We start from the raw sequence: 23,055 nt of genomic DNA on the forward strand, positions 1-23,055 counted from the left end.
ATGGGGAGTGTTTTTGGGGCGGGCGGGGCGGCGCACCGCCGGCGGCGGGCGGCGGGGGGCTGCTGTTTGGCCGGCTCAGGGGGGTGGAGGTTGAAGATGAACCACAGGCCCTTGATTTCGTATCCAATGGCTGTAAAATTGACTGACCAGAGATGAAAAAGTCAGTCGACTGACATGTAGCCTCACCTTGCTAGTGCGTTCAGTTTCGACAGCAAAATTCAGTTTTGACTGTTGAGTTCAATTTCGACAGTTAAGTTCAGTTTCGACAGTTAAATTCAGTTTCGACAGTTAAGTTCAGAGATGAGCGTCTGATGTGTTTTACATCTAGCACTTTGTGTTTATGTATTTTACGTCATGTATTGGAGATGCTATTAGAATTCCACTCAGGTTAACGTTGTTCGTTGTCTCTCTTGTCCTGCTTCAGTCTCGGCGTCGTACAACTCACCGGAGCTGCTCCAACGACGAAACCCTCCATCACAGCGGAGCAGTACCTCGGGCTCCATCTCCAGACGCCTAAGATCTTCTTCCCCTCCTCCGACAGCCAAGTCAGCCGGAGCATCCTCACCGGCCAACCCAATCACGCTGAGATCGACATGGCTTCGCCAAAGAGGTTTTACACTTGTTGCATCTCTTTTTTACTCTACATGTTATATATATTGTCCACTGAGCACTCGTAGTAACGAGAAATACGATTATTTTATCCTACTATATGACAAGCAGTGAGGTACCAGGCAACTTAGCTATCCATGATGGACTCTCTTGAACGCCATCATTATTTATCTCTGCGCGTTTGAGCTGTGCATTTATCGATGGGCCTGGGAGTTGAGCTAGTATGGTAGTGGCCTGGGTCCAAAGTAATAGAAGTAGCACAAAAACATTTTTTAGTGTAGGATTTTCCTTGCTCAAGCCTGCCTACTAGAATTGCCAGTGCTTGAAAGGAAAAGTGAATGAAAAACATCGGAATTGGAAAGTTTCCTATGGTACTACTTTTCATGAATTTGGTGAAAAGGAATGGAGCAAAGGAAAACTGTAGGATTTGTTCCTTTAGTGTCTCCTTGAAAGAAAAACCGTAGGAATTCTAATTTCCACTTCTCCTCCTTTTCATATTCCTATTCATCAAGCAGAATACTAAGAGATAGTAGCATAATAGCATTATAACCGTACATTTTCTTGTGGTTTAACTTAATCTCACCATGCTTTTTTTCATCTTGTGATCTTCCAATTGTTGTGAATCAAACACCCAGATTGGCAGAAATCCTGTGTTTTTAAATTATCTATTTTGCACGTGCATTCCTATCCTATTCCTGTCTATTTCCTATCCCTGCATTATTAGAATCCTCAAATTCAAACAAGCCCTTACTCAATTACTTTTGTTACAGATATGTGTCAAAGAAAACCTTGTGTGGTTTGTCCTGCTCCTGCGGCGCTGTGTTCCACCCCAGCTCAGCTGCTCCAACGATGGAAGGGTTCACCACAACAGGGATCCACTCTCCAGACTGTCTTTCACCGCCTCAGATCTTCTTCCCCGTCGCCGACAGCCACGGCAACTGCATTACCATCATCAACTGAGCAGATGACCTTGAGGACTACACGGGTCCGCAAGAGAGGTCACACTCTTCCGTGTCTGCTTACGTTATGCGTCGCTTAATATGATGACATGCTACATTATCGTCGTGTTCACCTATTAGACTCCGAGTCAGGTCCAAACTAATGTTGAAACTTGAGTTTTTAAATGGTTGTGGGGTACATATTGGGGCAGCAATCAGTACTATCTGTCTACTATCTGGTTAATCTCCGGTGTCTACTATGAGTTTCATGTTGGGTGCAAACAAACATTAAAGGAGCCATTATTTGTATTTTTTAACTAAAGCTATTATCTGCCTGCTATCATTGGTTTTGGGTCTATCCACAATTTGCTACCATCACTCTGGATTTGTGCATGCACTCCTTACATAATCTCACTATGTTTTATTCCTATGCATGCCAGTTATTGTACACAATGGAACTGATCATGTAGAGCAAAAGAGACGAGCCTTGCGTGGCAATAAAATTTCATGCAAACGTCATTCCATGGTGGGCGCAAAGGCAGCCCCCCTCCACTCATTTCGGATCGTAATCAAGAGGAAGATAACTGTTATGAGGGGGATTCAGAAGGAGAAGACCACTCCTATTTACCCCATGAGGTGTTCGCTCTAACTTGGCATGCTGATGTTGGCAATATCATGCATATGGTGCCTTGCATTGCTTACTGTATACATTAAAGGTGTCATCTGCTTAGTTTAGACATGCTTTGTGTCAATGCCATCTGTTTAGTTTCTTTATCGTATATGTGAATCATGCAATGCCATCTTGTCTAGCCAGGCATCATATATGTGAATTTTGCAATGCCACCCTAGTTAGCCAGTCATCTTATATGTGAATTATATCATGCCATCATTTTTTATTACGTGTTAAATTTGTCAACAATTTTAGTACATTCAATTACTCTTCCTGTGCATCAGCCATTTGGCACGGTCATGGAAAAATCCGGAGTGGAAACAAGGTCTTCAGAGCAGACAATGCTATCTGATGAAGCACATGTCTTGCTGGTTACCGATAGCTCCTCAGAGGAGGATTCAGAGACAGATGACCAGTCATATCCCCCCCCGAGGTGCATGCCCTAACTTGGCAGGGTTATGTTGCTTATATCGTGCGTATGATATCTTGCATTGCTATGTCATTTGCTTAGTTTAGATATGCTTTGTGTGAATGCCACCTGTTTAGTGTCTAATTACCATATATGTGAATTATGCAATGCCATCTTGTTGCAAGACATTATATATGTGAATTATGCAATGTTATCTTGTTGCAAGGCATTATGTATGTGAATTATGCAATACCATGCTGTTTAGGCAAGCGTCATATATGTGAATTATATCATGCCGTCCTTTTTTGTATTTCCCATTGCTTTTGTCGACAATGTTTGTATATTCAACTGCTCTTCCTGTGCATCAGCCATTTGAATTGGTGATGGAGAAATCTGGAGTGAAAACAAGGTATTTAGAGCAGACAATGCTACCTGCTGAAGCAGATATCTTGCTGGTTATAGATAGCTCTTCATAGGAGGATTTAGAGGCAGATGACCAGTCCTATTATCCCCCTGAGGTGTATGCTCAAACTTGGCAGGGTTATATTACTCATATAATGCATATGTTGTATTGCAATGCTTAGTTTTTACATCATATACACAATATTGAATGCCATCTCCTTAGTTGACACATCATATATGCGATTGCCCTCTGCTCACTTCCTTAGTATATAAATCATATATTTGAATTATGTCATGCCATGATGTTTACATAGACAGCATGTATCTGAATTATGGCATGCCAACCCATTTTCTAAAGACATAATATAGTTATATCATCTCATCCTGTTTACATAGTCAACATATTTAAATTATGTCATTCTATCTGTGAATTATATCATGCCATCATGTTTCCATCGACGGCATGTTTGTGATTTATGGCATGCCAACCACTTTAATAGACACATCGTATAGTTATATCATGTCATCCTGTTTACATAGTCATCATATTTTGAAGTATGTCATTCTATCCTGTTTAGTTAGCCATCATACATGTGAAATTGTGTCATGCTATCGTGTTTAATTAGCCATCATATATGTGAAATTATGTCCTGCTATTCTGTTTGCTTAGACAACATAAATGTGAATTATTTCATGCCCTGTTTTCTTCCCTACTATCCATTGCACCTGTCTATCTTACAATTTCTGTACATTCAATTACTTTTCTTGTTTATCAGCCATTTCAATTGGAGGGCGTGATGGCAGTATCTGTGGGAGTAAAAACACGATCTTCAGAAAAGATCTTGCTACCTGTTGATGCAGATAGAACCACGGTTGTACTTGCCCAAGAACCAGCCCCACCACACATAACCCACACTCATGCAGATTGTACCCCTACCCAGTTGGACAGAGAACCAGCTACACCCCTTCTAACCCCAACCCCAGCAGATAGACACCTAGTTCCCGTTGACACAACACCGTCTCCACCACAGAGCACCCAAACACGAGCAGTTAGTAAGGCAACTGCAGTGCCCAAATCACGAGGACCACCACTCCGAACCCGAAGTCAACGCTTAAAGCAACAGAAGAATTGTTCTCAGGTTAGGTTCCGTAGCTATGGTTCATACTACTTTGCTCTTGCATCACTGTATTTACTGATACCAACTAATTTCAAATTTGAAGGATGCAATTGAAACTCCAATGGCGCAACCGGTATGTTTTAAACCTGTTTCTTCAACGTGTTTGGCTGTTTGCTGTTGTAACTTGCTCTATGTTGATTTCAGTTTCAACTGAATAAACAGTTATGTTCTCATGCCATGCACATTACAAGTGTTGTTATTGCTGTGTAGTTTCCCACACTTATATTTTGTCTATGCTGCTTTGTCTTAAATAGATATGATTTGAACTGTATCTATCTTGATTTGGCAAAATAAACTAGAATGATATATACCATACAGTGACCATACTACATAGATATATGTTTGTTTCATGCTGTTATCTTGTCCACCTTACTACTGAACTGGTTTACCAAAATGAGTTTCATATACTACATTGTAAACCTGAGATATGTTTGTTTGTTTCTCTTTTAGAACGCGGATAAAATATTGGAGAAGAGTACCCTGTTATGCAATGGTAAAGGAAGTAATGCAGATAAGGTTCAAGATAGTGAGACATCCCTGTTGGTCTCCAAGAAAGCTGATAAAAACTATATTGAAGACACTGAGACAACCCCAAAGTCTTGTCTTGATGCAGTGTTCGAGTTACTGGCTACCACTGCTGGCACCAGCTCTTCGAACTCATTGCCTGAATCAGTTCGGCTTCTTGAGTCCTTGAGTCTCAACTTCAAGTTCAAAGACATCGATCAGATGTTATGCGATAGGAAGCCGAAGGACTGAGGAAGTCCCTGCAGAATTCAGATGCATACTTTCTGGTGCAACAGCAAGCGCTGGAGGACTTAAGCGCCAAACAAGAGAAACTTAATAAGCTTGCTAAGCATCTTGCCAGCATTATGGGTACCCAGGATATTGTTTCTTGAGCTCTTCTGAAGTGGTTTTAGTTCTGGACTTGTTTTGCTGCGGCGTTTATATGATGCTGTCTTCCCTATATTTGCACTGGTGGCGAACTTTGATGCCAAGTGGATGTAATACGTGTAATAGCCGTGATAGCCTAGTGTAAGTTGATTGCTTATTTATTTCCTTGTTGTCTTGTTTATTTGTTTGCTTGTAGTCAGTGCAGTTCTTTTTCTGCGGTTTGCTAGTGGCTGCAATAACCTATTTTTTAAAACTAGGCCACAATAACCATGGGCTAATATTTACTGTAGTGACACTGGGCCTCCTACGGGCCGTAGAAATAGTGGGCCTTCTACGGGCCGTAGAAACAGTGGGCCTTCTACGGGCCGTAGAAACAATGGGCCTTCTATGGGCCGTATCATCAATGGGCCTTCTACGGGCCATATCATTAATGGGCCTTATACGGGCTATATGATCGATTGGCCAAACATGGGCCAAACAGACCGCATTCTGGCCGTAAACGGGCTAGAGTTGGAATCGTCCGTTCATGGGCCGACCATAACGGGCCATCGTTAATAGGCCGTATTTGATGACGCTATGAAAACGGCCCAACGTATTAACAGACCACAAACGGGCCGACTGTAACCACGGGCTGAATTTGGCCCACAAGCAGAAAATGACAGTAACGGGCCGTAAGTAAACGAATGCTGGAAATGAGCCCAAGAATAAATGGGCTCTGAGAAGGCCAAAATATAACATGGGCTGGAGATGGCCCAACGGAATAACGGGCCGTTAATGGGTATAAAGTGGTACACTGTTCATTACGGGCCAGTTTCACCACGGGCCGTTAATGGGTGTAAAGTGATACACTGTTCATTACGGGCCAGTTTCAGCATGGGCCGCTATTGGGCCAAGAGTTACAAAGGGCCTCATATGGGCCGAAAGACGTCATGGGCTATACATGGGCCAGAAGTGAAAACAGGCTGGAATCATATTGGACGGCCCAGATGACGCTACTTGGCCTAATTCGGATAGGGCGTAACGGGCCTTGGGTTAGCGGGCTGTAAATGGGCTATATGCGAACATGCCGTTAACAGGCTTTCCATGGGCCGACCCGCTAGCTTTTGACCAAGTCAAATGGGCTGGCCTTTTCACAGGAATGGGCCACTATTGGGTCGTGCCACGTGTCGACGTATCATAGGCGCCTTCTGTCCAGTGAGTGGATGACATCTGTCCCAACGATGAGCCAGCACGTGTTTCCTCTAGCCAATGATGATTTTACACGTGGAAAATCCCCATTGGTCGGGGCTGTTAACGGGTTATCGGATCCAAAACCCGACCCGATAGCTTAACGGTGTTCCGTTATGGTGGATGCCACGTGTCGGTCACCCTTGACGAAAGCACTTCTGTGACACACGATTTATTGTCATGGAAGTGGACACTTCCGTGATGATAATTTTGGTAATGTCATGGAACACTTCTACGATAGCACAGGTATGACTATCTTGATTCTGTCATAAATTTGTCATGGATGTACATGCATGACAAAAAAGCGACCTATTGTGACAAACATGTATCATCACGGAAGTGTATTTTTTTTGTAGTGTATGCATCTCCTAGATAGATCTTGCATGATCGTAGGAATTTTTTTAAAATTGCATGCTACATTCCCCGACAGTGGCATCTGAGCCAGGTCTATGCGTAGATGATATGCACGAGTAGAAAACAAAGAGTTTTGGGCGACAATAGTCATACTACTTACCACCAACGTCTTACTTTGATTCGGCGGTATTGTTGGATGAAGCGGCCCGGACCGACATTGCATGACCGTGTTCGTGAGACTGGTTCTACCGACGTGCTTCGCACACAGGTGGCTAGCGGGTGTCTGTTTCTCCAACTTTAGTTGAATCGAGTTTGACTATGGCCGGTCCTTGTTGAAGGTTAAAATAGCACACTTGATGAAAAATCGTTGTGGTTTTGATGTGTAGGTAAGAACATTTCCTACTAGAAGCTCGTAGCAGCCACGTAGAACTTGCAAAAACAAAGTAGAGGACGTCTAACTTGTTTTTGCAGGGCATGTTGTGATGTGATATGGTCAAGGAGTGATGAGATATAAATTGTTGTATGAGATGATCATGTTTTGTAAAAGTTACCGGCAACTGGCAGGAGCCTTATGGTTGTCGTTTTATTGTATGAAATACAATCGCCATGTAATTGCTTTACTTTATCACTAAGCGGTAGCGATAGTCGTAGAAGCAATAGTTGACGACACGACAACGACGCTACGATGGAGATCAAGGTGTCAAGCCGGTGACAATGGAGATCATGGCGGTGCTTTGGAGATGGAGATCAAAGGCACAAGATGATGATGACCATATCATGTCACATATTTTGATTGCATGTGATGTTTATCCTTTATGCATCTTATTTTGCTTAGTACGGCGGTAGCATTATAAGATGATCCCTCACTAAATTTCAAGGTACAAGTGTTCTCCCTGAGTATGCACCATTGCTACAGTTTGTCGTGCCGAGACACCACGTGATGAGCGGGTGTGATAAGCTCTACGTTCACATACAACGGGTGCAAGCCATTTTTGCACGTACAAAATACTCGGGTTAAACTTAATGAGCCTAGAATATGCAGATATGGCCTCGGAACACTGAGACCGAAAGGCCAAACGTGAATCATATAGTAGATATGATCAACATAGTGATGTTCACCATTGAAAACTACTCCATCTCACGTGATGATCGGACATGGTTTAGTTGATATGGATCACGTGATCATTTAGATGACTAGAGGGATGTCTATCTAAGTGGGAGATCTTTAGTAATATTATTAATTGAACTTTAATTTATCATGAACTTAGTACCTGATAGTTTTTGCATATCTATGTTGTTGTAGATCAATGGCCCGTGCTACCATTTTCTTGAATTTTATTGCGTTTCTAGAGAAAGCTAAGTTGAAAGATGATGGTAGCAACTACATAGACTGTGTCCGTAACTTGAGGATTATCCTCATTGTTGCATAAAAGAATTACGCCTGGAAGCACCGCTAGGTGCAAGACCCGCTGGTAGAAAAAGGGCCTGTAGTCCCGGTTCGTAAGGGCCTTTTGTCCCGGTTCTGGAACCGGGACTAAAGGGTCGGTACTAATACCTCCCCCCTTTAGTCCCGGTTCAAACCAGAACCGGGACAGATGGGCATCCACGTGGCCGCTGCCGGCATCCCAGGCAGGGGGGCTTTTGGTCCCGGTTGATGACATAAACCGGGACCAAAAGGCTTCCACGCGTCAGCAGCTGGCTGGAGGTGAGGTTTTTCTTTTTCTTTTTTTTAAAAAAGTGGCTGTTTTAGGGGTTTAGGGGGTTATTTTTAGGTTGTTATTAGCTAGCTAATAGAGAGAAGTGTCCTCTCTTATATCTTCATCCTTGGTTTACCAACGCTAGCTACTGCTATGTTCATTTCACCCGCAGATATATAATAACTCATGCATGCTCGCATCATACATCATCATATATAATAACAAGTCCTACTAATCAAGCATCATCATACAACTTCTACTCGTTATTAATAATAAGTCATACGATCATCATCCTCATAGTCATCGAACCCAACCCTACATAATTGTTCTTAGCACATGATCATCAGTATCAGGTAGGACCTAAACACACTTAAGGTAAAATAGCATAAAACAATATAGACCCTGACTCTCCATTATGAAGAATGGAGATCATCCTGTCTCCAATTCTTGCGCCTCGCTTCCTTTTGCTTCCAAGAAGCTCCTTACGACTGTCCATACATTTTTTCCATCCTTTGATTTTCATGTCTCCACTTCTTTTAGAAATCTCGTATGGACAGTTGAGATTCGTAGGATGACCTGGATATATGTTCAAAACATGAAGGCTGCCGCCATTCTGATACATCAAATGAGGCACACAATCCTATGGGATTCTCTGTTGAAAAACATAGTAATAACTTCGTAGTTAGCAATGATGTACTAGTTTTAGAAGTATGCAAAAAGATGCACGGATGTCGTAATAGTAAAAAATCTTACCACGGTATCTCCATAGTAGTTACCGTAGTTCAACACGTGCACTAGTGGCACGTATTGACCATAATGTTGAGGAGTTCGATTGTAGATATTGTAGTTCTCAAGATCATTACAAAATCCATCCAGATGAGTTTTCTCCTTATAAGTTAACTCAGAGCCATCGGTGTAGTAAGTTCTATCTACCATCTTCTGCACATTCTTTGATATTTCAAAATAAGCTGTCAATGGAAATAAGTTGTCAACTATTTTGAAATGAACAATATAAATTAGTTAATAATTAACTATGTTTGAGAAACTCACATAGCGGTAGAACTGGAGGCGTATCAACAAGGACCCAAATGTCCATATTGTCTTGCTCGATTTCAGGATCACCAAGATCCATGGTGACAAGCATACCCTCATCAAAACCATACAATTTGCAAAATGCTTCCCAATTTTTGCAACCAAAATGGGTTACGCTCTCAGCATTATACAACTTTACTTCAAAATCCACATCATGATGGGTCCTTAGGTGAATTTTCTTTGTTTCAAAATTTTCATGGTCTTCAAAATCCATCCTCTCCAAGACATAGCGTCTTGCATGGCATGGGATAAACTATACTCAAATTGTAAAAGATGAAAATTACACGTTGAAATAGTTGAAGTCATGCTTAATTATGAAAAAAAACACTTGTCGTCGTTGCGTACCGTTTCAACTTCGAAGGTCTCCTCGAGCTTAATGCTGAAGCGCCGACCATCATCCAGGTGAGGCCTGTCGCACTGACCTCGATCGTCGTGGCACCAGTCGCACTCCCCTGGGAGACTTCCGTCGTCCGATGATGACATTTCTTATACGTTCATAATTCAAAGACTAAATTAGATCATTATTATTCAACTAATCATATGCATATGCCTTGCATAGTGCTCTCCAATTTGAGCATTCAATAAGAAAAATCAAATCGCAAAATAAAGTAGTATTCAAATTAGGATGCATTTAATTATAAGAAAAACTACATCATCTCCATGTGTCCGTACATCGAATATTATCACTAATACACGTCGAATACTATCATACATATCGCCAGTACAGCTAGAACCGTAGCGCCCGACGGGTATCGGCGCGGGACGTGGACACCCAAAGGGAAGGAACCATCACAGGATCATAGCTCCAGTGAGATCCCTGAAGAACCTGCCAGGTATTCTTGAACCTGCCCTCCAACGCAACCATGTAGCGACGGACGTGCTGGTCCTCCTCGCTGACACGGTGACGTACCACCTCCGCGGTGTCCGAAAGCCTCGGCACCGTCACTGGCCCACGCGACCACCACCAAACAAGGATCGGGTCAACGACGGGCTGGCTCCTCACCAAGCTACGCCCCCCGGAAGGTAGCGCCTCCCAGTACCACCCCGGTGGAGCCCAGTCCCGGACATGGCCCATCTGGTCAAGCAGGTGTCGTCCTCCGCTGACTCGATGACGAGGATGCGGGATAGGCATCGTCCACATCGATGCGGGAATAATTGCTTTAACTAAAAAATAAACTAGTTCTATTAATTTTCTTGCTAAAAATAAACTACTTCTATAGTAAAATAAACCAGTTTTATTAAATCAACTAGTTCAACTACTAAGCACTTACTATAAATAGAATAATGTAGTACTTACTAAAAATAAACAAGTTTACCTAGTTCTAACTAATTCCATTAAACACTTTCTAAGTAGTAATAATTACTAAAAGTTATCGGGGAGGAGGGGTATATCGACAACGACATACCCGATAACAAAAATAAGAAGAGGAAGAAGAAGAAAAAAAGAGGAGAAGAAGAAAGGAATAGAAGAGGAAGAAGAATAAAAAAAGAGGAGAAGAAGAAGAATTCTCTTCTTCTTCTCCTCTATTCCTTCTTCTTCTCCTCTTTTTTTTCTTCTTTTTCATCTTCTTATTTATTTCTCATGTTATTCCTCTCCTCTTCTTCTTATTCTTCTTCTTCTTCTCCTTCTTCCTCTTCTTATTTTCCTTTTTTCTCTCCTTCTTTTTCTTCTAAATATGAACATATACGTAAATTGACAAAGATAATTCTATGAACAAAAAAATCATAAAAATTATATGAACAAAATTACAACAGAAAAAAATCATAAAAAATCTATGAACAAAATTACAACAGAAAAAAATCATAAAATATCTATGAACAAAATTACAACAAAAAAAATTCATAAAAATTCTATGAAAAAATTGACATATTCTTTGCATATATATGAACACACAAACTTTTGCATATGCAACAATAATATCACCAAAAAAATGTATGAACAGTAAAAAATTCTAACTTTTGCATCTAAACTATACATCTAAATTAACTAAAACAATTCAATTAACTATACATCTAAACTACGCATCTAAATTAACTACAACAACTCAATTAACTCTACATCCTAAATTACACACCTAAATTAACTACACATCTAAATTAGGAAATTACGCAACGGGCCGGGGCGGCGATCGACGAGGAGGCCGGCAGGACACGGGGGCGACGGTGAGGGGCGCGGCGACGGCGACGGTGAGGGGGCGCGGCGCGACGGGCGATGAGGAGGCAGGGTGCGGCGACAGTGATGGTGAGGGGCACGGCGTCGGCGGCGAGGAGGCAGGGGGGCACGGGGAGGCGACGGCGTCTGCGGCCGCGCGGGACGGCGTCGGAGGCAGGGGCGATGGCGAGGCGCAGCCTGGCGGTGTCGTCGGGCGGGGAAGAACGAACTGAATGAAAAATTTCACAAGTGCTACTTATATAGACGAAGCATTGGTCCCGGTTCGTGATAGAAACCGAGACGAATGCCCCCTTTAGTCCCGGTTGGTGCCACCAACCGGGACCAAAGGCCACTTTTCGGCAGCCCAAAGGGCGGGAAGCGGCGGCCTTTGGTCTCGGTTAGTGGCACCAACCGGGACTACAGGGGGCATTCGTCCCGGTTTCTGTCACGAACCGGGACCAATTCCCCCCTTTAGTCCCGGTTGGTGCCACCAACCGGGACCAATGGCCTTGCGCTGGCGCGGTGGTGGGAGTTTAGTCCCACCTCGCTAGTTGAGAGTGACCAGCACCTGTTTATAAGCTCCGCTGCCTCTTCCCACTCAAACTCCTCTGAAATGCAGGCTTATGGGCCTAATTGGACACTGCAATGCCTGTGGGCCTACTGGGCCTGCTGCGGGCCTGAATCCTGGCCCATGGTTGGGTTTCTAGTCGTATTCAGGCCGTGCTGGCCAAGTAGGTGGCATTTTTTTTCTATTTATTTTTTCGTTTCTACTTAGAACTAAATACTTATAGTTTTTTAGTGATTTCTTTTTTCTTTTAGGTGACAAAAATTATAAACTTTCTGTTAGTGCCATTAGCTTTAAAATTTGAATAGTTTAAATTTGAATTTTTTAAAATTTGTGTGAATCACTAGTTTATGAATCACTACTTTACTAAGTTTGTGTGAAAACACTTTGTAGAATAGTTAAAATTGATTTTTGAGTCAATCTTTTTCCTGCTATTTAATAGTAGGTGGCACTTTTTTTGTTTTTTTGTTGTGTAGTGATTTCTTTTTTATTTTAGGTCACAAAAATTATAAACTTTCTGTTGGTGCCATTAGTTTTAAAATTTGAATAGTTTAAATTTGAATTTTTTAAAATTTGTGTGAATCACTAGTTTATGAATAACTTTACTCAATTTGGTAATTTTAGTTAGTCATAACAAATATTATAGGCATTTTTTTTCTTTTTTGCTATTTATTTTTTCATTTCTACTTAGAACTAAATACTTATAGTTTTTTAGTGATTTCTTTTTTCTTTTAGGTCACAAAAAATAAAAACTTCTCTGTTAGTGAACATAGATGCACTTATAGAGAAAATTAAACATAAATTCATAATTAATTTCTATTTATGAATTTAGGTCCAATTTCCTCTATAGGTGCATCTATTTTCACTTTGAGAGGAGCTCAACAACATAGAGAGGGACGGGCTTATAAACAGGTGTGGGCGCCCATTCGGTTGGCGAGGTGGGACTAAACTCTGGGCAAACCCTTTAGTCCCGGTTCATGCCACGAACTGGGACTAAAGGGGAGCCTTTGGTCCCGGTTCATGCCACGAACCGGGACCAATGGTGGTGGGGCAGGAGCTGGGCCCATTGGTCCTGGTTCGTCCCACCAACCGGGACGAAAAGGTCCAGACGAACCGGGACCAATGGCCCACGTGGCCCGGTCGGCCCCCTGGGCTCATGAACCGGGTCCAATGCCCCCATTGGTCCTGGTTCTAGACTGAACTGGGACTAATGGGCTGACCCGGCCTGGACCAAAGCCCTGTTTGCTACTAGTGTATGAACGTCTGGCAGAGCAAAGCTGATGACTACTCGATAGTTTAGTGTGCCATGCTTTACGGCTTATAATGGGGACTTCAAAGATGTTTTGAATGTCATGGAGCATATGAGATGTTCCAGGAATGGACTATACAGATCATTCGCACACACCTCAATAAACAATTGTGTGCATTCTAAAGTAGGAGAAACGATCGTCTAGTCATCTACTTCTTGTGACGCTCCCGCCACTGCTATGTGACTCGATCCCTCATCTGGGTCAGGAAGAAGATAGCTCCTCATGTCAACGATCCGACTATACATCTCGTAGCTTGTGTATGCGTCCATGGCCACCTACTTGACATGTTGTTCATCTAGTCTCTTATGCCACCCACTGTGCTAGGCGTTCCTGTCCTTATTGCTCTCGTTCTTCATCTTCATGTAGTAGGGGTTGATGATGGCCGAGGCGAGGTCAACGAAGGAGTTCAGTTTGTTTTTGTCGCTGCCCCAGACCTTGTAGTGGCTTTGGATGATGAAAAGATTTGGGCATTTCAAGTCCGAAACCTTGAGTGCTTTTAGATCGTTGGTGGTGTCCACCGTAGCGAAACTGTAGTTGGAGCTATTGATAAACCTGGAGAAACGCTCGCAAGGCCTTGTGGCAAGGTGATAGTGGTAGACAAGGACGTCATGTCGCACGCACAACTGGGCGACAGCAACCTTCTGATCGTGCCCAGCACGACCGCTGGTGTACTCGAGGTCGAAGCCGACCACTCGGTACTTGTCCTCGGCAAGGAACTGCTCCATAGTTTGGATGGAGCTGTCCACCGAGACTGGATCGTTCGTGTACACCATCGAGAGGGCCTTCCCCCTCACGTGGGTGTCCACTACGTGATGCATGGTGAACTGCCCGCCGTTGTCGTCGTCGGTCACTGGGAGCGCCATTGGAGCCATGGGGAGCGCCATTGGAACCGCTGGATGTCCTCTTTGTATGTGTTCTCGTGGGTGTGCTTATTGTGTCGTGTGATATGAGAGATGAAGGTAAATGGCCGCAGGAATTAAAGGGGGCCGGGCGGCGTGGATTCTCGACGCGTCCGGATGGCAGTTTTTGCAGCGGGTAACTGCATCATCGCGCCACGCCCGGCGCAACCGCTTGCACACGAACATGCGTGATCGTGCGCCGGCCCCAAACACTGGCAGCACACATGGAGGAATGAGGGTAGAGCACCCGGAGGGATGCGAGAGTACATCGTGCGTGGCGGGACGCGAGCAGAGCGTGCCGCGGCCGCCTGAACCACAAGCAACCACACGCATAGAGCAGTTGAACAGGCAGGAAATGGTCGCCTACAAGCCGGCCGACAGTTGCGTCGCTGCGTAGAGAGCGTCCGTGTGCTACCACCTCCGTCTAGTCTATAGTCTCCTTTATATTTTTTGCCATACTTTGCCCTCAAATTTAAGCAACAAAATGTTAATGTATGTTTTAAAAATTATATAATTGGAAAGTATGTTCAAATACAAATCCAACTATATAATCTTTGGCGACATGCATTTGTATTTTATTAGTTAAATCATACTTATAAACCAGGACGGTGGTATAGTAGGTAATTAAATCGCAAACGTTTTTTTATTAACCGTATGTGTATGTGGCCTTTCGTCCTCCTCTTGCATGTCTTGTCACCCCGCTGCCGCAGACGGCTTACAGCGCAAGCTTGCGCAGCGCGCGGGGGCGTTCTTTTGGCCAAATGGTGGCACCAATGAATCATCGGTGATCCCGTTCCCGCGCAACCTCGCAGGTTCCTGCGCAAGCTTCCCACCCGACTCGGTGAAATCCCCCCAAATCCCAATGCTTACCGACCTGCTATATAAACCCTCATGGCCGGCGAGTCCTGCGTTGCATTTTCCCCTCCCTCCCTGTAGCTTATCTCGTCTTCTTCTCCCACAATCACAATTGGAACTAGTCCGTCGTCGTCGCTCAACCACTCCACCGTCATCAGAGGACAGCTCCAGCTGGGAGGCTACACCGCGGCGGCGGCGCAGTCCCCGACGTAGTGTAGTGAGCGTGGCATCCCTGTTGGGTGTGCGCGGAACACCCACCACACGCTCCGCCGCCGGTGCCCGTCGACAGCTGTTGCCAGCCGCTATTGCCGCCACACCACCGTCGAAAGCCAGGGCCATCGCGTGCTCCGTCGTCACGGCCCAAAGGTGGGAGGTGGCCGTCATGGCCTCCACCCTACTGCCGGCCACTGTGACCATCACCCGCTCTGCTACCGCGGCCCGAAGGCGGGAGGTGGTGGTCGTGGCCGACACCCCGTCGTCGGCCGCCGTGGCCGCCAGCCCACCGTCGACCACCTGGGTCATCACCCGCTCCGCCACCGCCGCCCGAAGGCGGGAGGCGGAGGTGGATGCACGCACGTGCGTCGGTGACCTTGCACGCTACACCGAGTTCCTACAGGAGGAGGAGGAGCGTCTCGTCGAGCACGCAAAGAGCCTTACCGCCGCCGTGGCCGTGACACATGCTGCCTCAGAGGCGATGAATCAAGAGATCTACGAGGAGAACCACCGCTTCGAGAGGGGTCGTCTGGAGCGGCAGAGGGCATTCGAGGTGAGCGTCGCTGAATCTGCAACAGCGGCAGGCACCGTATTGTGGTTGCCCAGCTCGTCGGTAGGCTCCTCCTCCTACGCCTCTTACTGAGCGCGCTCAGCAGAGGAGAGGCAGCCGGAAGTAGTACAAAGCCCCTCCGCATTAGTAGTAGTATTTAGTGAAGGAAATATGCCCCAGAGGCAATAATAAAGTTATTATATATTTCCTAATATCATGATAAATGTTTATTATTCATGCTAGAATTGTATTAACCGGAAACTTAGTACATGTGTGAATACATAGACAAACAGAATGTCACTAGTATGCCTGTACTTGACTAGCTTGTTGAATCAATGATGGTTATGTTTCCTAACCATAGACATGAGTTGTCATTTGATTAACGGGATCACATCATTAGAGAATGATGTGATTGACTTGACCCATCCGTTAGCTTAGCACGATGATCATTTAGTTTGTTGCTATTGCTTTCTCCATAACTTATACATGTTCCTATGACTATGAGATCATGCAACTCCCGAATACCGGAGGAACACTTTGTGTGCTACATAACGTCACAACGTAACCGGGTGATTATAAAGGTGCTCTACCGGTGTCTCCGATGGTGTTTGTTGAGTTGGCATAGATTGAGATTAGGATTTGTCACTCCGATTGTCGGAGAGGTATCTCTGGGCCCTCTCGGTAAAGCACATCAATATAAGCCTTGCAAGCAATGTGACTAATGAGTTAGTTGCGGGATGATGCATTACGGAACGAGTAAAGAGACTTGCCAGTAACGAGATTGAACTAGGTATGATGATACCAACGATCGAATCTCAGGCAAGTAACATACCGATGACAAAGGGAACAACATATATCGTTATGCGGTTTGACCGATAAAGATCTTCGTAGAATATGTGGGAGCCAATATGAACATCCAGGTTCCGCTATTGGTTATTGACCGGAGACGTGTCTCGGTCATTTCTACATAGTTCTCAAACCCGTAGGGTCCACACGCTTAATGTTCGGTGACGATCGGTATTATGATTTATGTGTTTTGATGTACCTAAGGTAGTTCGGAGTCCTGGATTTGATCACGGACATGACGAGGAGTCTCGAAATGGTCGATACGTAAAGATCGATATATTGGAAGCCCATATTTGGACATCGGAATGGTTCCGAGTGGTTCGAGCATTTTTCCGGAGTACCGGGAGGTTACCGGAACCCCCTGGGAGAAGTTATGGGCCTTATGGCCCATAAGAAGGAAGCACACCAGCCCACAAGGGGCTGGTGCGCCCCCTTTGGGCAGGAGGCCGAATTGGAATAGGTTTGGGGGGGGGGCGTGTAGGATCAAAAGTATGTCTAGAGGGGGGGTGATTAGACTACTTGACCAAATAAAACTTATCCTTTTCCCAACTTTAGTTCTTGGCAGATTTTAGCAACTTTGGATAAGTCAAGAAATCTTAACACAATTGAAGCAAGCATGCAAAGAGTATATGAGCAGCGGAAAGTAAAGCATGCAACTTGCAAGAATGTAAAGGGAAGGGTTTTGAGGATTCAAACGCAATAGGAGACACGGATGTTTTTGTCGTGGTTCCGATAGGTGGTGCTATCGTACATCCATGTTGATGGAGACTTCAACCCATGAAGGGTAACGGCTGCGCGAGTCCACGGAGGGCTCCACCGACGAAGGGTCCACGAACAAGCAACCTTGTCTATCCCACCATGGCCGTCACCCACGAAGGACTTGCCTCACTAGCGGTAGATCTTCACGAAGTAGGCGATCTCCTTGCCCTTACAAACTCCTTGGTTCAACTCGACAATCTTGTCGGAGGCTCCCAAGTGACACCTAGCCAATCTAGGAGACACCACTCTCCAAGAAGTAACAAACGGTGTGTTGATGATGAACTCCTTGCTCTTGTGCTTCAAATGATAGTCTCCCCAACACTCAACTCTCTCTCACAGGATATGGATTTGGTGGAAAGAATATTTGAGTGGAAAGCAACTTGGGAAGGCTAGAGATCAAGATTCATATGGTAAGAATGGAATATCTTGGCCTCAACACAAGTGTATGTGGTTCTCTCTCAGAAAAGGTAAGTTGGAAGTGTAGGTTCATTCTGATGGCTCTCTCCACGAATGAAGAGGAGGTGGAGGGGTATATATAGCCTCAACACAAAATCTAACCGTTACACACAACTTGCCAATCTCGGTGGGACCGAATTGATAAACTCGGTCGGACCGATTCAACAAATCTAGTGACCGTTAGGATTTTCGGTGGGACCGACATGCAACTCGGTAGGACCGATATGGTTAGGGTTAGGACATAACGTAATCTCGGTGAGACCGATTACACAAACTCGGTGAGACCTATTTTGGTAATAAGCTAACCAGAGAGTTGGTTAGGTAAACTCGATGGGACCGATTCGCTCATTTCGGTGAGACCGAAATGTTATGAAAGGGAAACAGAGAGTTTACATTGCAATCTCAGTGGGGCCGATCGCTCATCTCGATGGGACTGAAACGTTACGAAGGGAAACAGAAAGATTACAATCCCATCTCGGTGAGACCGAGATCCCTATCGGTGAGACCGATTTGCCTAGAATTTGTGGTAGTGGCTATGACATTTGAACTCGGTGGCGCCGGATAGAAAGAGTCGGTGGGGCCGAGTTTGACTTTTGGTTTAGGTCATATGTGGATGTGAGAAAGTAGTTGAGGGCTTTGGAGAATATCACTAAGCATTTTGAGCAAGAGCCTCATTAAGCAACACCTCATCCCTCCTTGATAGTATTGGCTTTTCCTATAGACTCAATGTGATCTTGGATCACTAAAATAGAAAATGTAGAGTCTTGAGCTTTGAGCTTGAGCCAATCCTTTTGTCCTTAGCATTTTGAGGGGTCCACTTTTCTCATCCATGCCATGCCAATCAGTGAGCTTTCCTGAGATATTAATCTTGAAATAGCATTAGCTCAATGAGCTATATGTTGGAATTACCAAAACCACCTAGGTATAGTTGCACTTTCAATCTCCCCCTTTTTGGTAATTGATGACAACATATAGATCAAAGCTTTGACAAATGATAATAAGAGTGAAAAACATTGTTGCTTTGAGAAGTATGTGAAAAGCAAGAGCTCCCCCTAAATTTGTGCATAGTTTAAGATTTGCTTTGGACTGCAAATGCATAATGAGTTAGGATCATGGGTTACTCTTCCATGTCACATACATCTTGGTGGAGCACTCAAAATGATAATAATTAAATCCATACACTCATCACCAAGCAAAGTGAATGATCATATGGGGATATAAAAGGATAATGTCATCCAACAAGCATTAAGGTAGCATATGATCAAACACACGATCATCCAAGTATCACACAAAAGCATAAAGTATCTCAAACAAGCAAATAACAAAGTTCAACCACCAAACACCAAGAGAGAACAAAGAGCAACACTCTCTCTCGAAGCCTATGATCTATACATTTTCTCCCCCTTTGGTAACAAGTTACCAAAAAGTTCATAAAAATGCATAGTGCTAGATTGACTCTCAGGCTTGATCTTCAGGTGGTGGTGTAGATAAAACTCCAAGGATGAAGGCATCAGTTGATGTAGATGGAACTGGTGGAGTGGGTGCTGGAGCTGGTGGCACTAAAGCTATAGCTGGTGCAGATGAAGTTGCTCTGGTGTCTGTAACTGGCACTGCAGCAGATCTTTGTCCTCTGGGCACTCTAGCAAAAGCATTAGTGGTAGACTTGCCCTTCTTCTCCTCCACTGCATCCCAAAGTTTCTCAATAGCTGACTGTATCTCAGTGATCTTCACATCTAAATCATAGAACTTCTGCTCCATGATCCTCTCCAAGCTCTCCTGGTTTTGAGTCAGGGTGTCCAATCCCTTCTCAATCCTCAGAGTGGAGGCAATCAAGTAGCCAAGCTGATCTTGCTTGCTCTTCAGAAGATACTGAGATGCATCATCAATGGTTGGCATCTTTGTAGCCTTTTCAGTCCTTGCCTTCTCCTCTTTGCTTGTGCTTGCACAGAAGATGGTTCATTCTCATTCATTACCACAGTGTTGTCCTCAAAGTCTGGGTAGATGGGCATATGTTCCTTGTCCAAAAGATATGTGCCAGTGCCCATCTTGGAGTTGATTAGCTCCTGGATTTGTGAGGCATACCCACAACTTCTCTTCTGATCTGCAACTGTTCTCTTTATAGTTTCCACAATTAGGCTCATGACTTTGAACTTTTGAGGCACATCAAATATGTGAAGCAGGTTAATTGCATGGCCTCTGATCATCTTGTGATCACCTGACTTTGGCAATAGAGTGTGCCTGAGGATCCAGTTGATTGTTGGCAAACCTGACAGAAGGTAATGTACTGATCCAAATTTGTGTGTCTCAAGAGCAGCATCTGGGATCTCTCTGTACATATGTGCCATGGTGTTGTGATCCTTCTTCTTCTTGGCAAAGACATCCAAGTCATCTTCATTCTCCTTAGGAGCATTGATCAATTTTGCCCATTCTTCAACTGTTGACTAGTACCTAGTACCTTCAGACATCTAGATAATCCTTCCATCTGGGTAGAAATGAGCTGTGGAGTAGAACTGCATAATAAGCTCATCATTCCACTTTGTGAGCTTCTGCCCAACAAAGTCCTCTACTCCACAAGACTTGAAACTATCACAGACTATAGGCTTCTTGTCAAGCAACACTGTCTCATAGAAGTCTTGCTGTTCCTTTGTATGGAACCTGTAGTCCACAACAGTTCTTCTCCTGACTTCATAGGGATCAGTCAATCTCCACTGTCTGAGTCCTGCATCCTTCCTGAGCTTCATGTCCTCAGCTATTGGATGGGCATCATTGTGATCTGGAATTTTGGGCTTCAACTTCCTCAAGACATGTGACTCATCATCTTCTTCTTCTATAGCAGCTTCAGGCACTGGGGCATTGTTCTTCTCTGCAGCTGGAATATTCCTTGTACTCCTCTTGGGTATAGTTTTGGGTTTTGGAGCAGCTGCCTTGGGAGCTTCTTTGGGCTTAGATGGAGCAACCCCTGATCTTATAGCATCTCCCATAAGCTTTTGAGCTTTAGGTGCTAGTGCAACAACCTCTTCCTCTTCATCTTACATCATCGAGGGCTTCCCAATTACTCTGGCCATGGTCTTCTTGACCCTTTCTTTCCTTTTCTTCTCCGCCACAACCTGTTCTTTGGGTGCAGATCCCAAAGTTTCTTGAGTGGATGTTCTGGCCTTTGACATAGGAACTCTCTTGGCAGGAACCTTTGTCTTTATTCCTGACTTAGTGGCAACAGTTGTGCCATATTCCTTTTTCAGAACTTTCCTCTTTGAGGTGGCCTCTTCCTCAACAGCCACATAGTCCTCATCCTCAGAATCTGAGGTTCTCTTCTTTCTGGTCCTGGTGGCCGCCTTAGGCAAGTTGCTGGGTGTACTCCTGCTTCCATCATCATAGCTGCTAGAGGGACTAGTGCCCTCACTCATGTTAACTTGCTCCCCAGACTTGTTCTGACTGTCACTCTGATCTGACATGATGCAAACACCGACAGCAGACCCTGTGAATAGATTATAGATGAGGTAGAGTAGATGAGCATCACAAAGTACAGAGGTTTTTGCAAAAGAATGAGTCAAAAACTTAGTTTTAGTTTTCCACAGAAAGCATTTCGGATCTATCGATTTGAAAACTCGGTGATACTGAAGCAACTTTTGGAACCTAAACTAGTGAACTCGGTCAGACCGAGTCATAGTTCGGTGGCACCGAGACTGCTAGGGTTTCACAAAGAATTGAACTCGGTCACACCGATTTGCAATTCTCGATCAGACCGAGAATCACATGTGCAATGGCCTTAGCCAAATTGGTGGAATCGATTTCAACAACTCGGTTGGTCCGAGATGATTTCGGCGGAAACCTAACCCTAAATTTTCAATCCACAACTAAACTACGGAGTGATTTCACTGGATAGAGTGATCTCAATTGTGGCAAGATACATGGCAAAACAATGTGCTAGGAATCAGAGTGAGATTAGCACAAGGATCAAGTCCATACCCTAAGTGCGGCGATGGACCTGCTACGGCGGCAACGGCCGAGACGATTTTCGTTGACAGAGGCGGAGACCAGTGGCGGGAGGCAGCTGGCGATGAGGAGGACGATCCGGAGACCCAGGGAGGCAGAGCAGGCTGAGCGCGGGCGAAGGGGTTCGGAGAATTTTCCAAATTTTGGCCCGGGGATATATATAGCCTGACTCTATCAGTGTGACCGAGTGGAACAACTCGGTGGCACCAAGATGCATAACTGCAAGCAGTTACTGCAACTCGGTGTGACCGAAAAGTTCAAATCGGTTGCACCGTTGAAATCCTAGATCGACTTAGTGATCTCGGTATGACCGAAATGGATGAATCGGTCAGACCGAAACACACAAAGAAGTTTTGGAAGTTTAAGTCTATGACAAATCGGGGACTCCGAGTGCTCCTCACACAGAGTGGTTCGAACCTGACTTGATCAAACTTTGTGATGTAGCATGAATTGAGTTTGAGACAAGAAAAGCATAGATAGCTAGAGAAGGTTCTTAGGCATTCTTGTCCATCCACTTGGCAAATGAAAAAGTAACCAAACAATCAAAACAACAAGTGGATGTCCTCGAATGAGTAAATTACGCAACCAACATGCTCACACAATAAAATGGCAAATGAAATATGTGGCAAAGCATGCACAACCAATTCTAGCATCTATCAAGCAATGGGCGATGACTAGGTCATCTATATATGAGTATATTGACTTAGGAGTCAAATGAGAACATTTGATCATAGGTCATACTCATCGTTTAAGCACAAGTGGGGTTACCACTTTTACATAAAGTGTTGTTGTGTTCACACCATTAGAGTTGCTTTAGCTCAATTCTTAGAGTAAAGCTCCCCCTAGATGTGAGATCCCCCCTAAGAGGGATGAACTAACCTTGGGTTTTGTCGATGATGACTTCATGTAGGTGTTGAAGATGTGGATGCTCAATGTTGATGTAGATCATTTGGAACAATCCTTTGGAGTGAGTTGCACTTTCAATACCTA

This window comes from Triticum aestivum, chromosome 2A (assembly GCF_018294505.1).
Source record: "Triticum aestivum cultivar Chinese Spring chromosome 2A, IWGSC CS RefSeq v2.1, whole genome shotgun sequence".
NCBI classification, from domain to species: Eukaryota; Viridiplantae; Streptophyta; class Magnoliopsida; order Poales; family Poaceae; genus Triticum; species Triticum aestivum.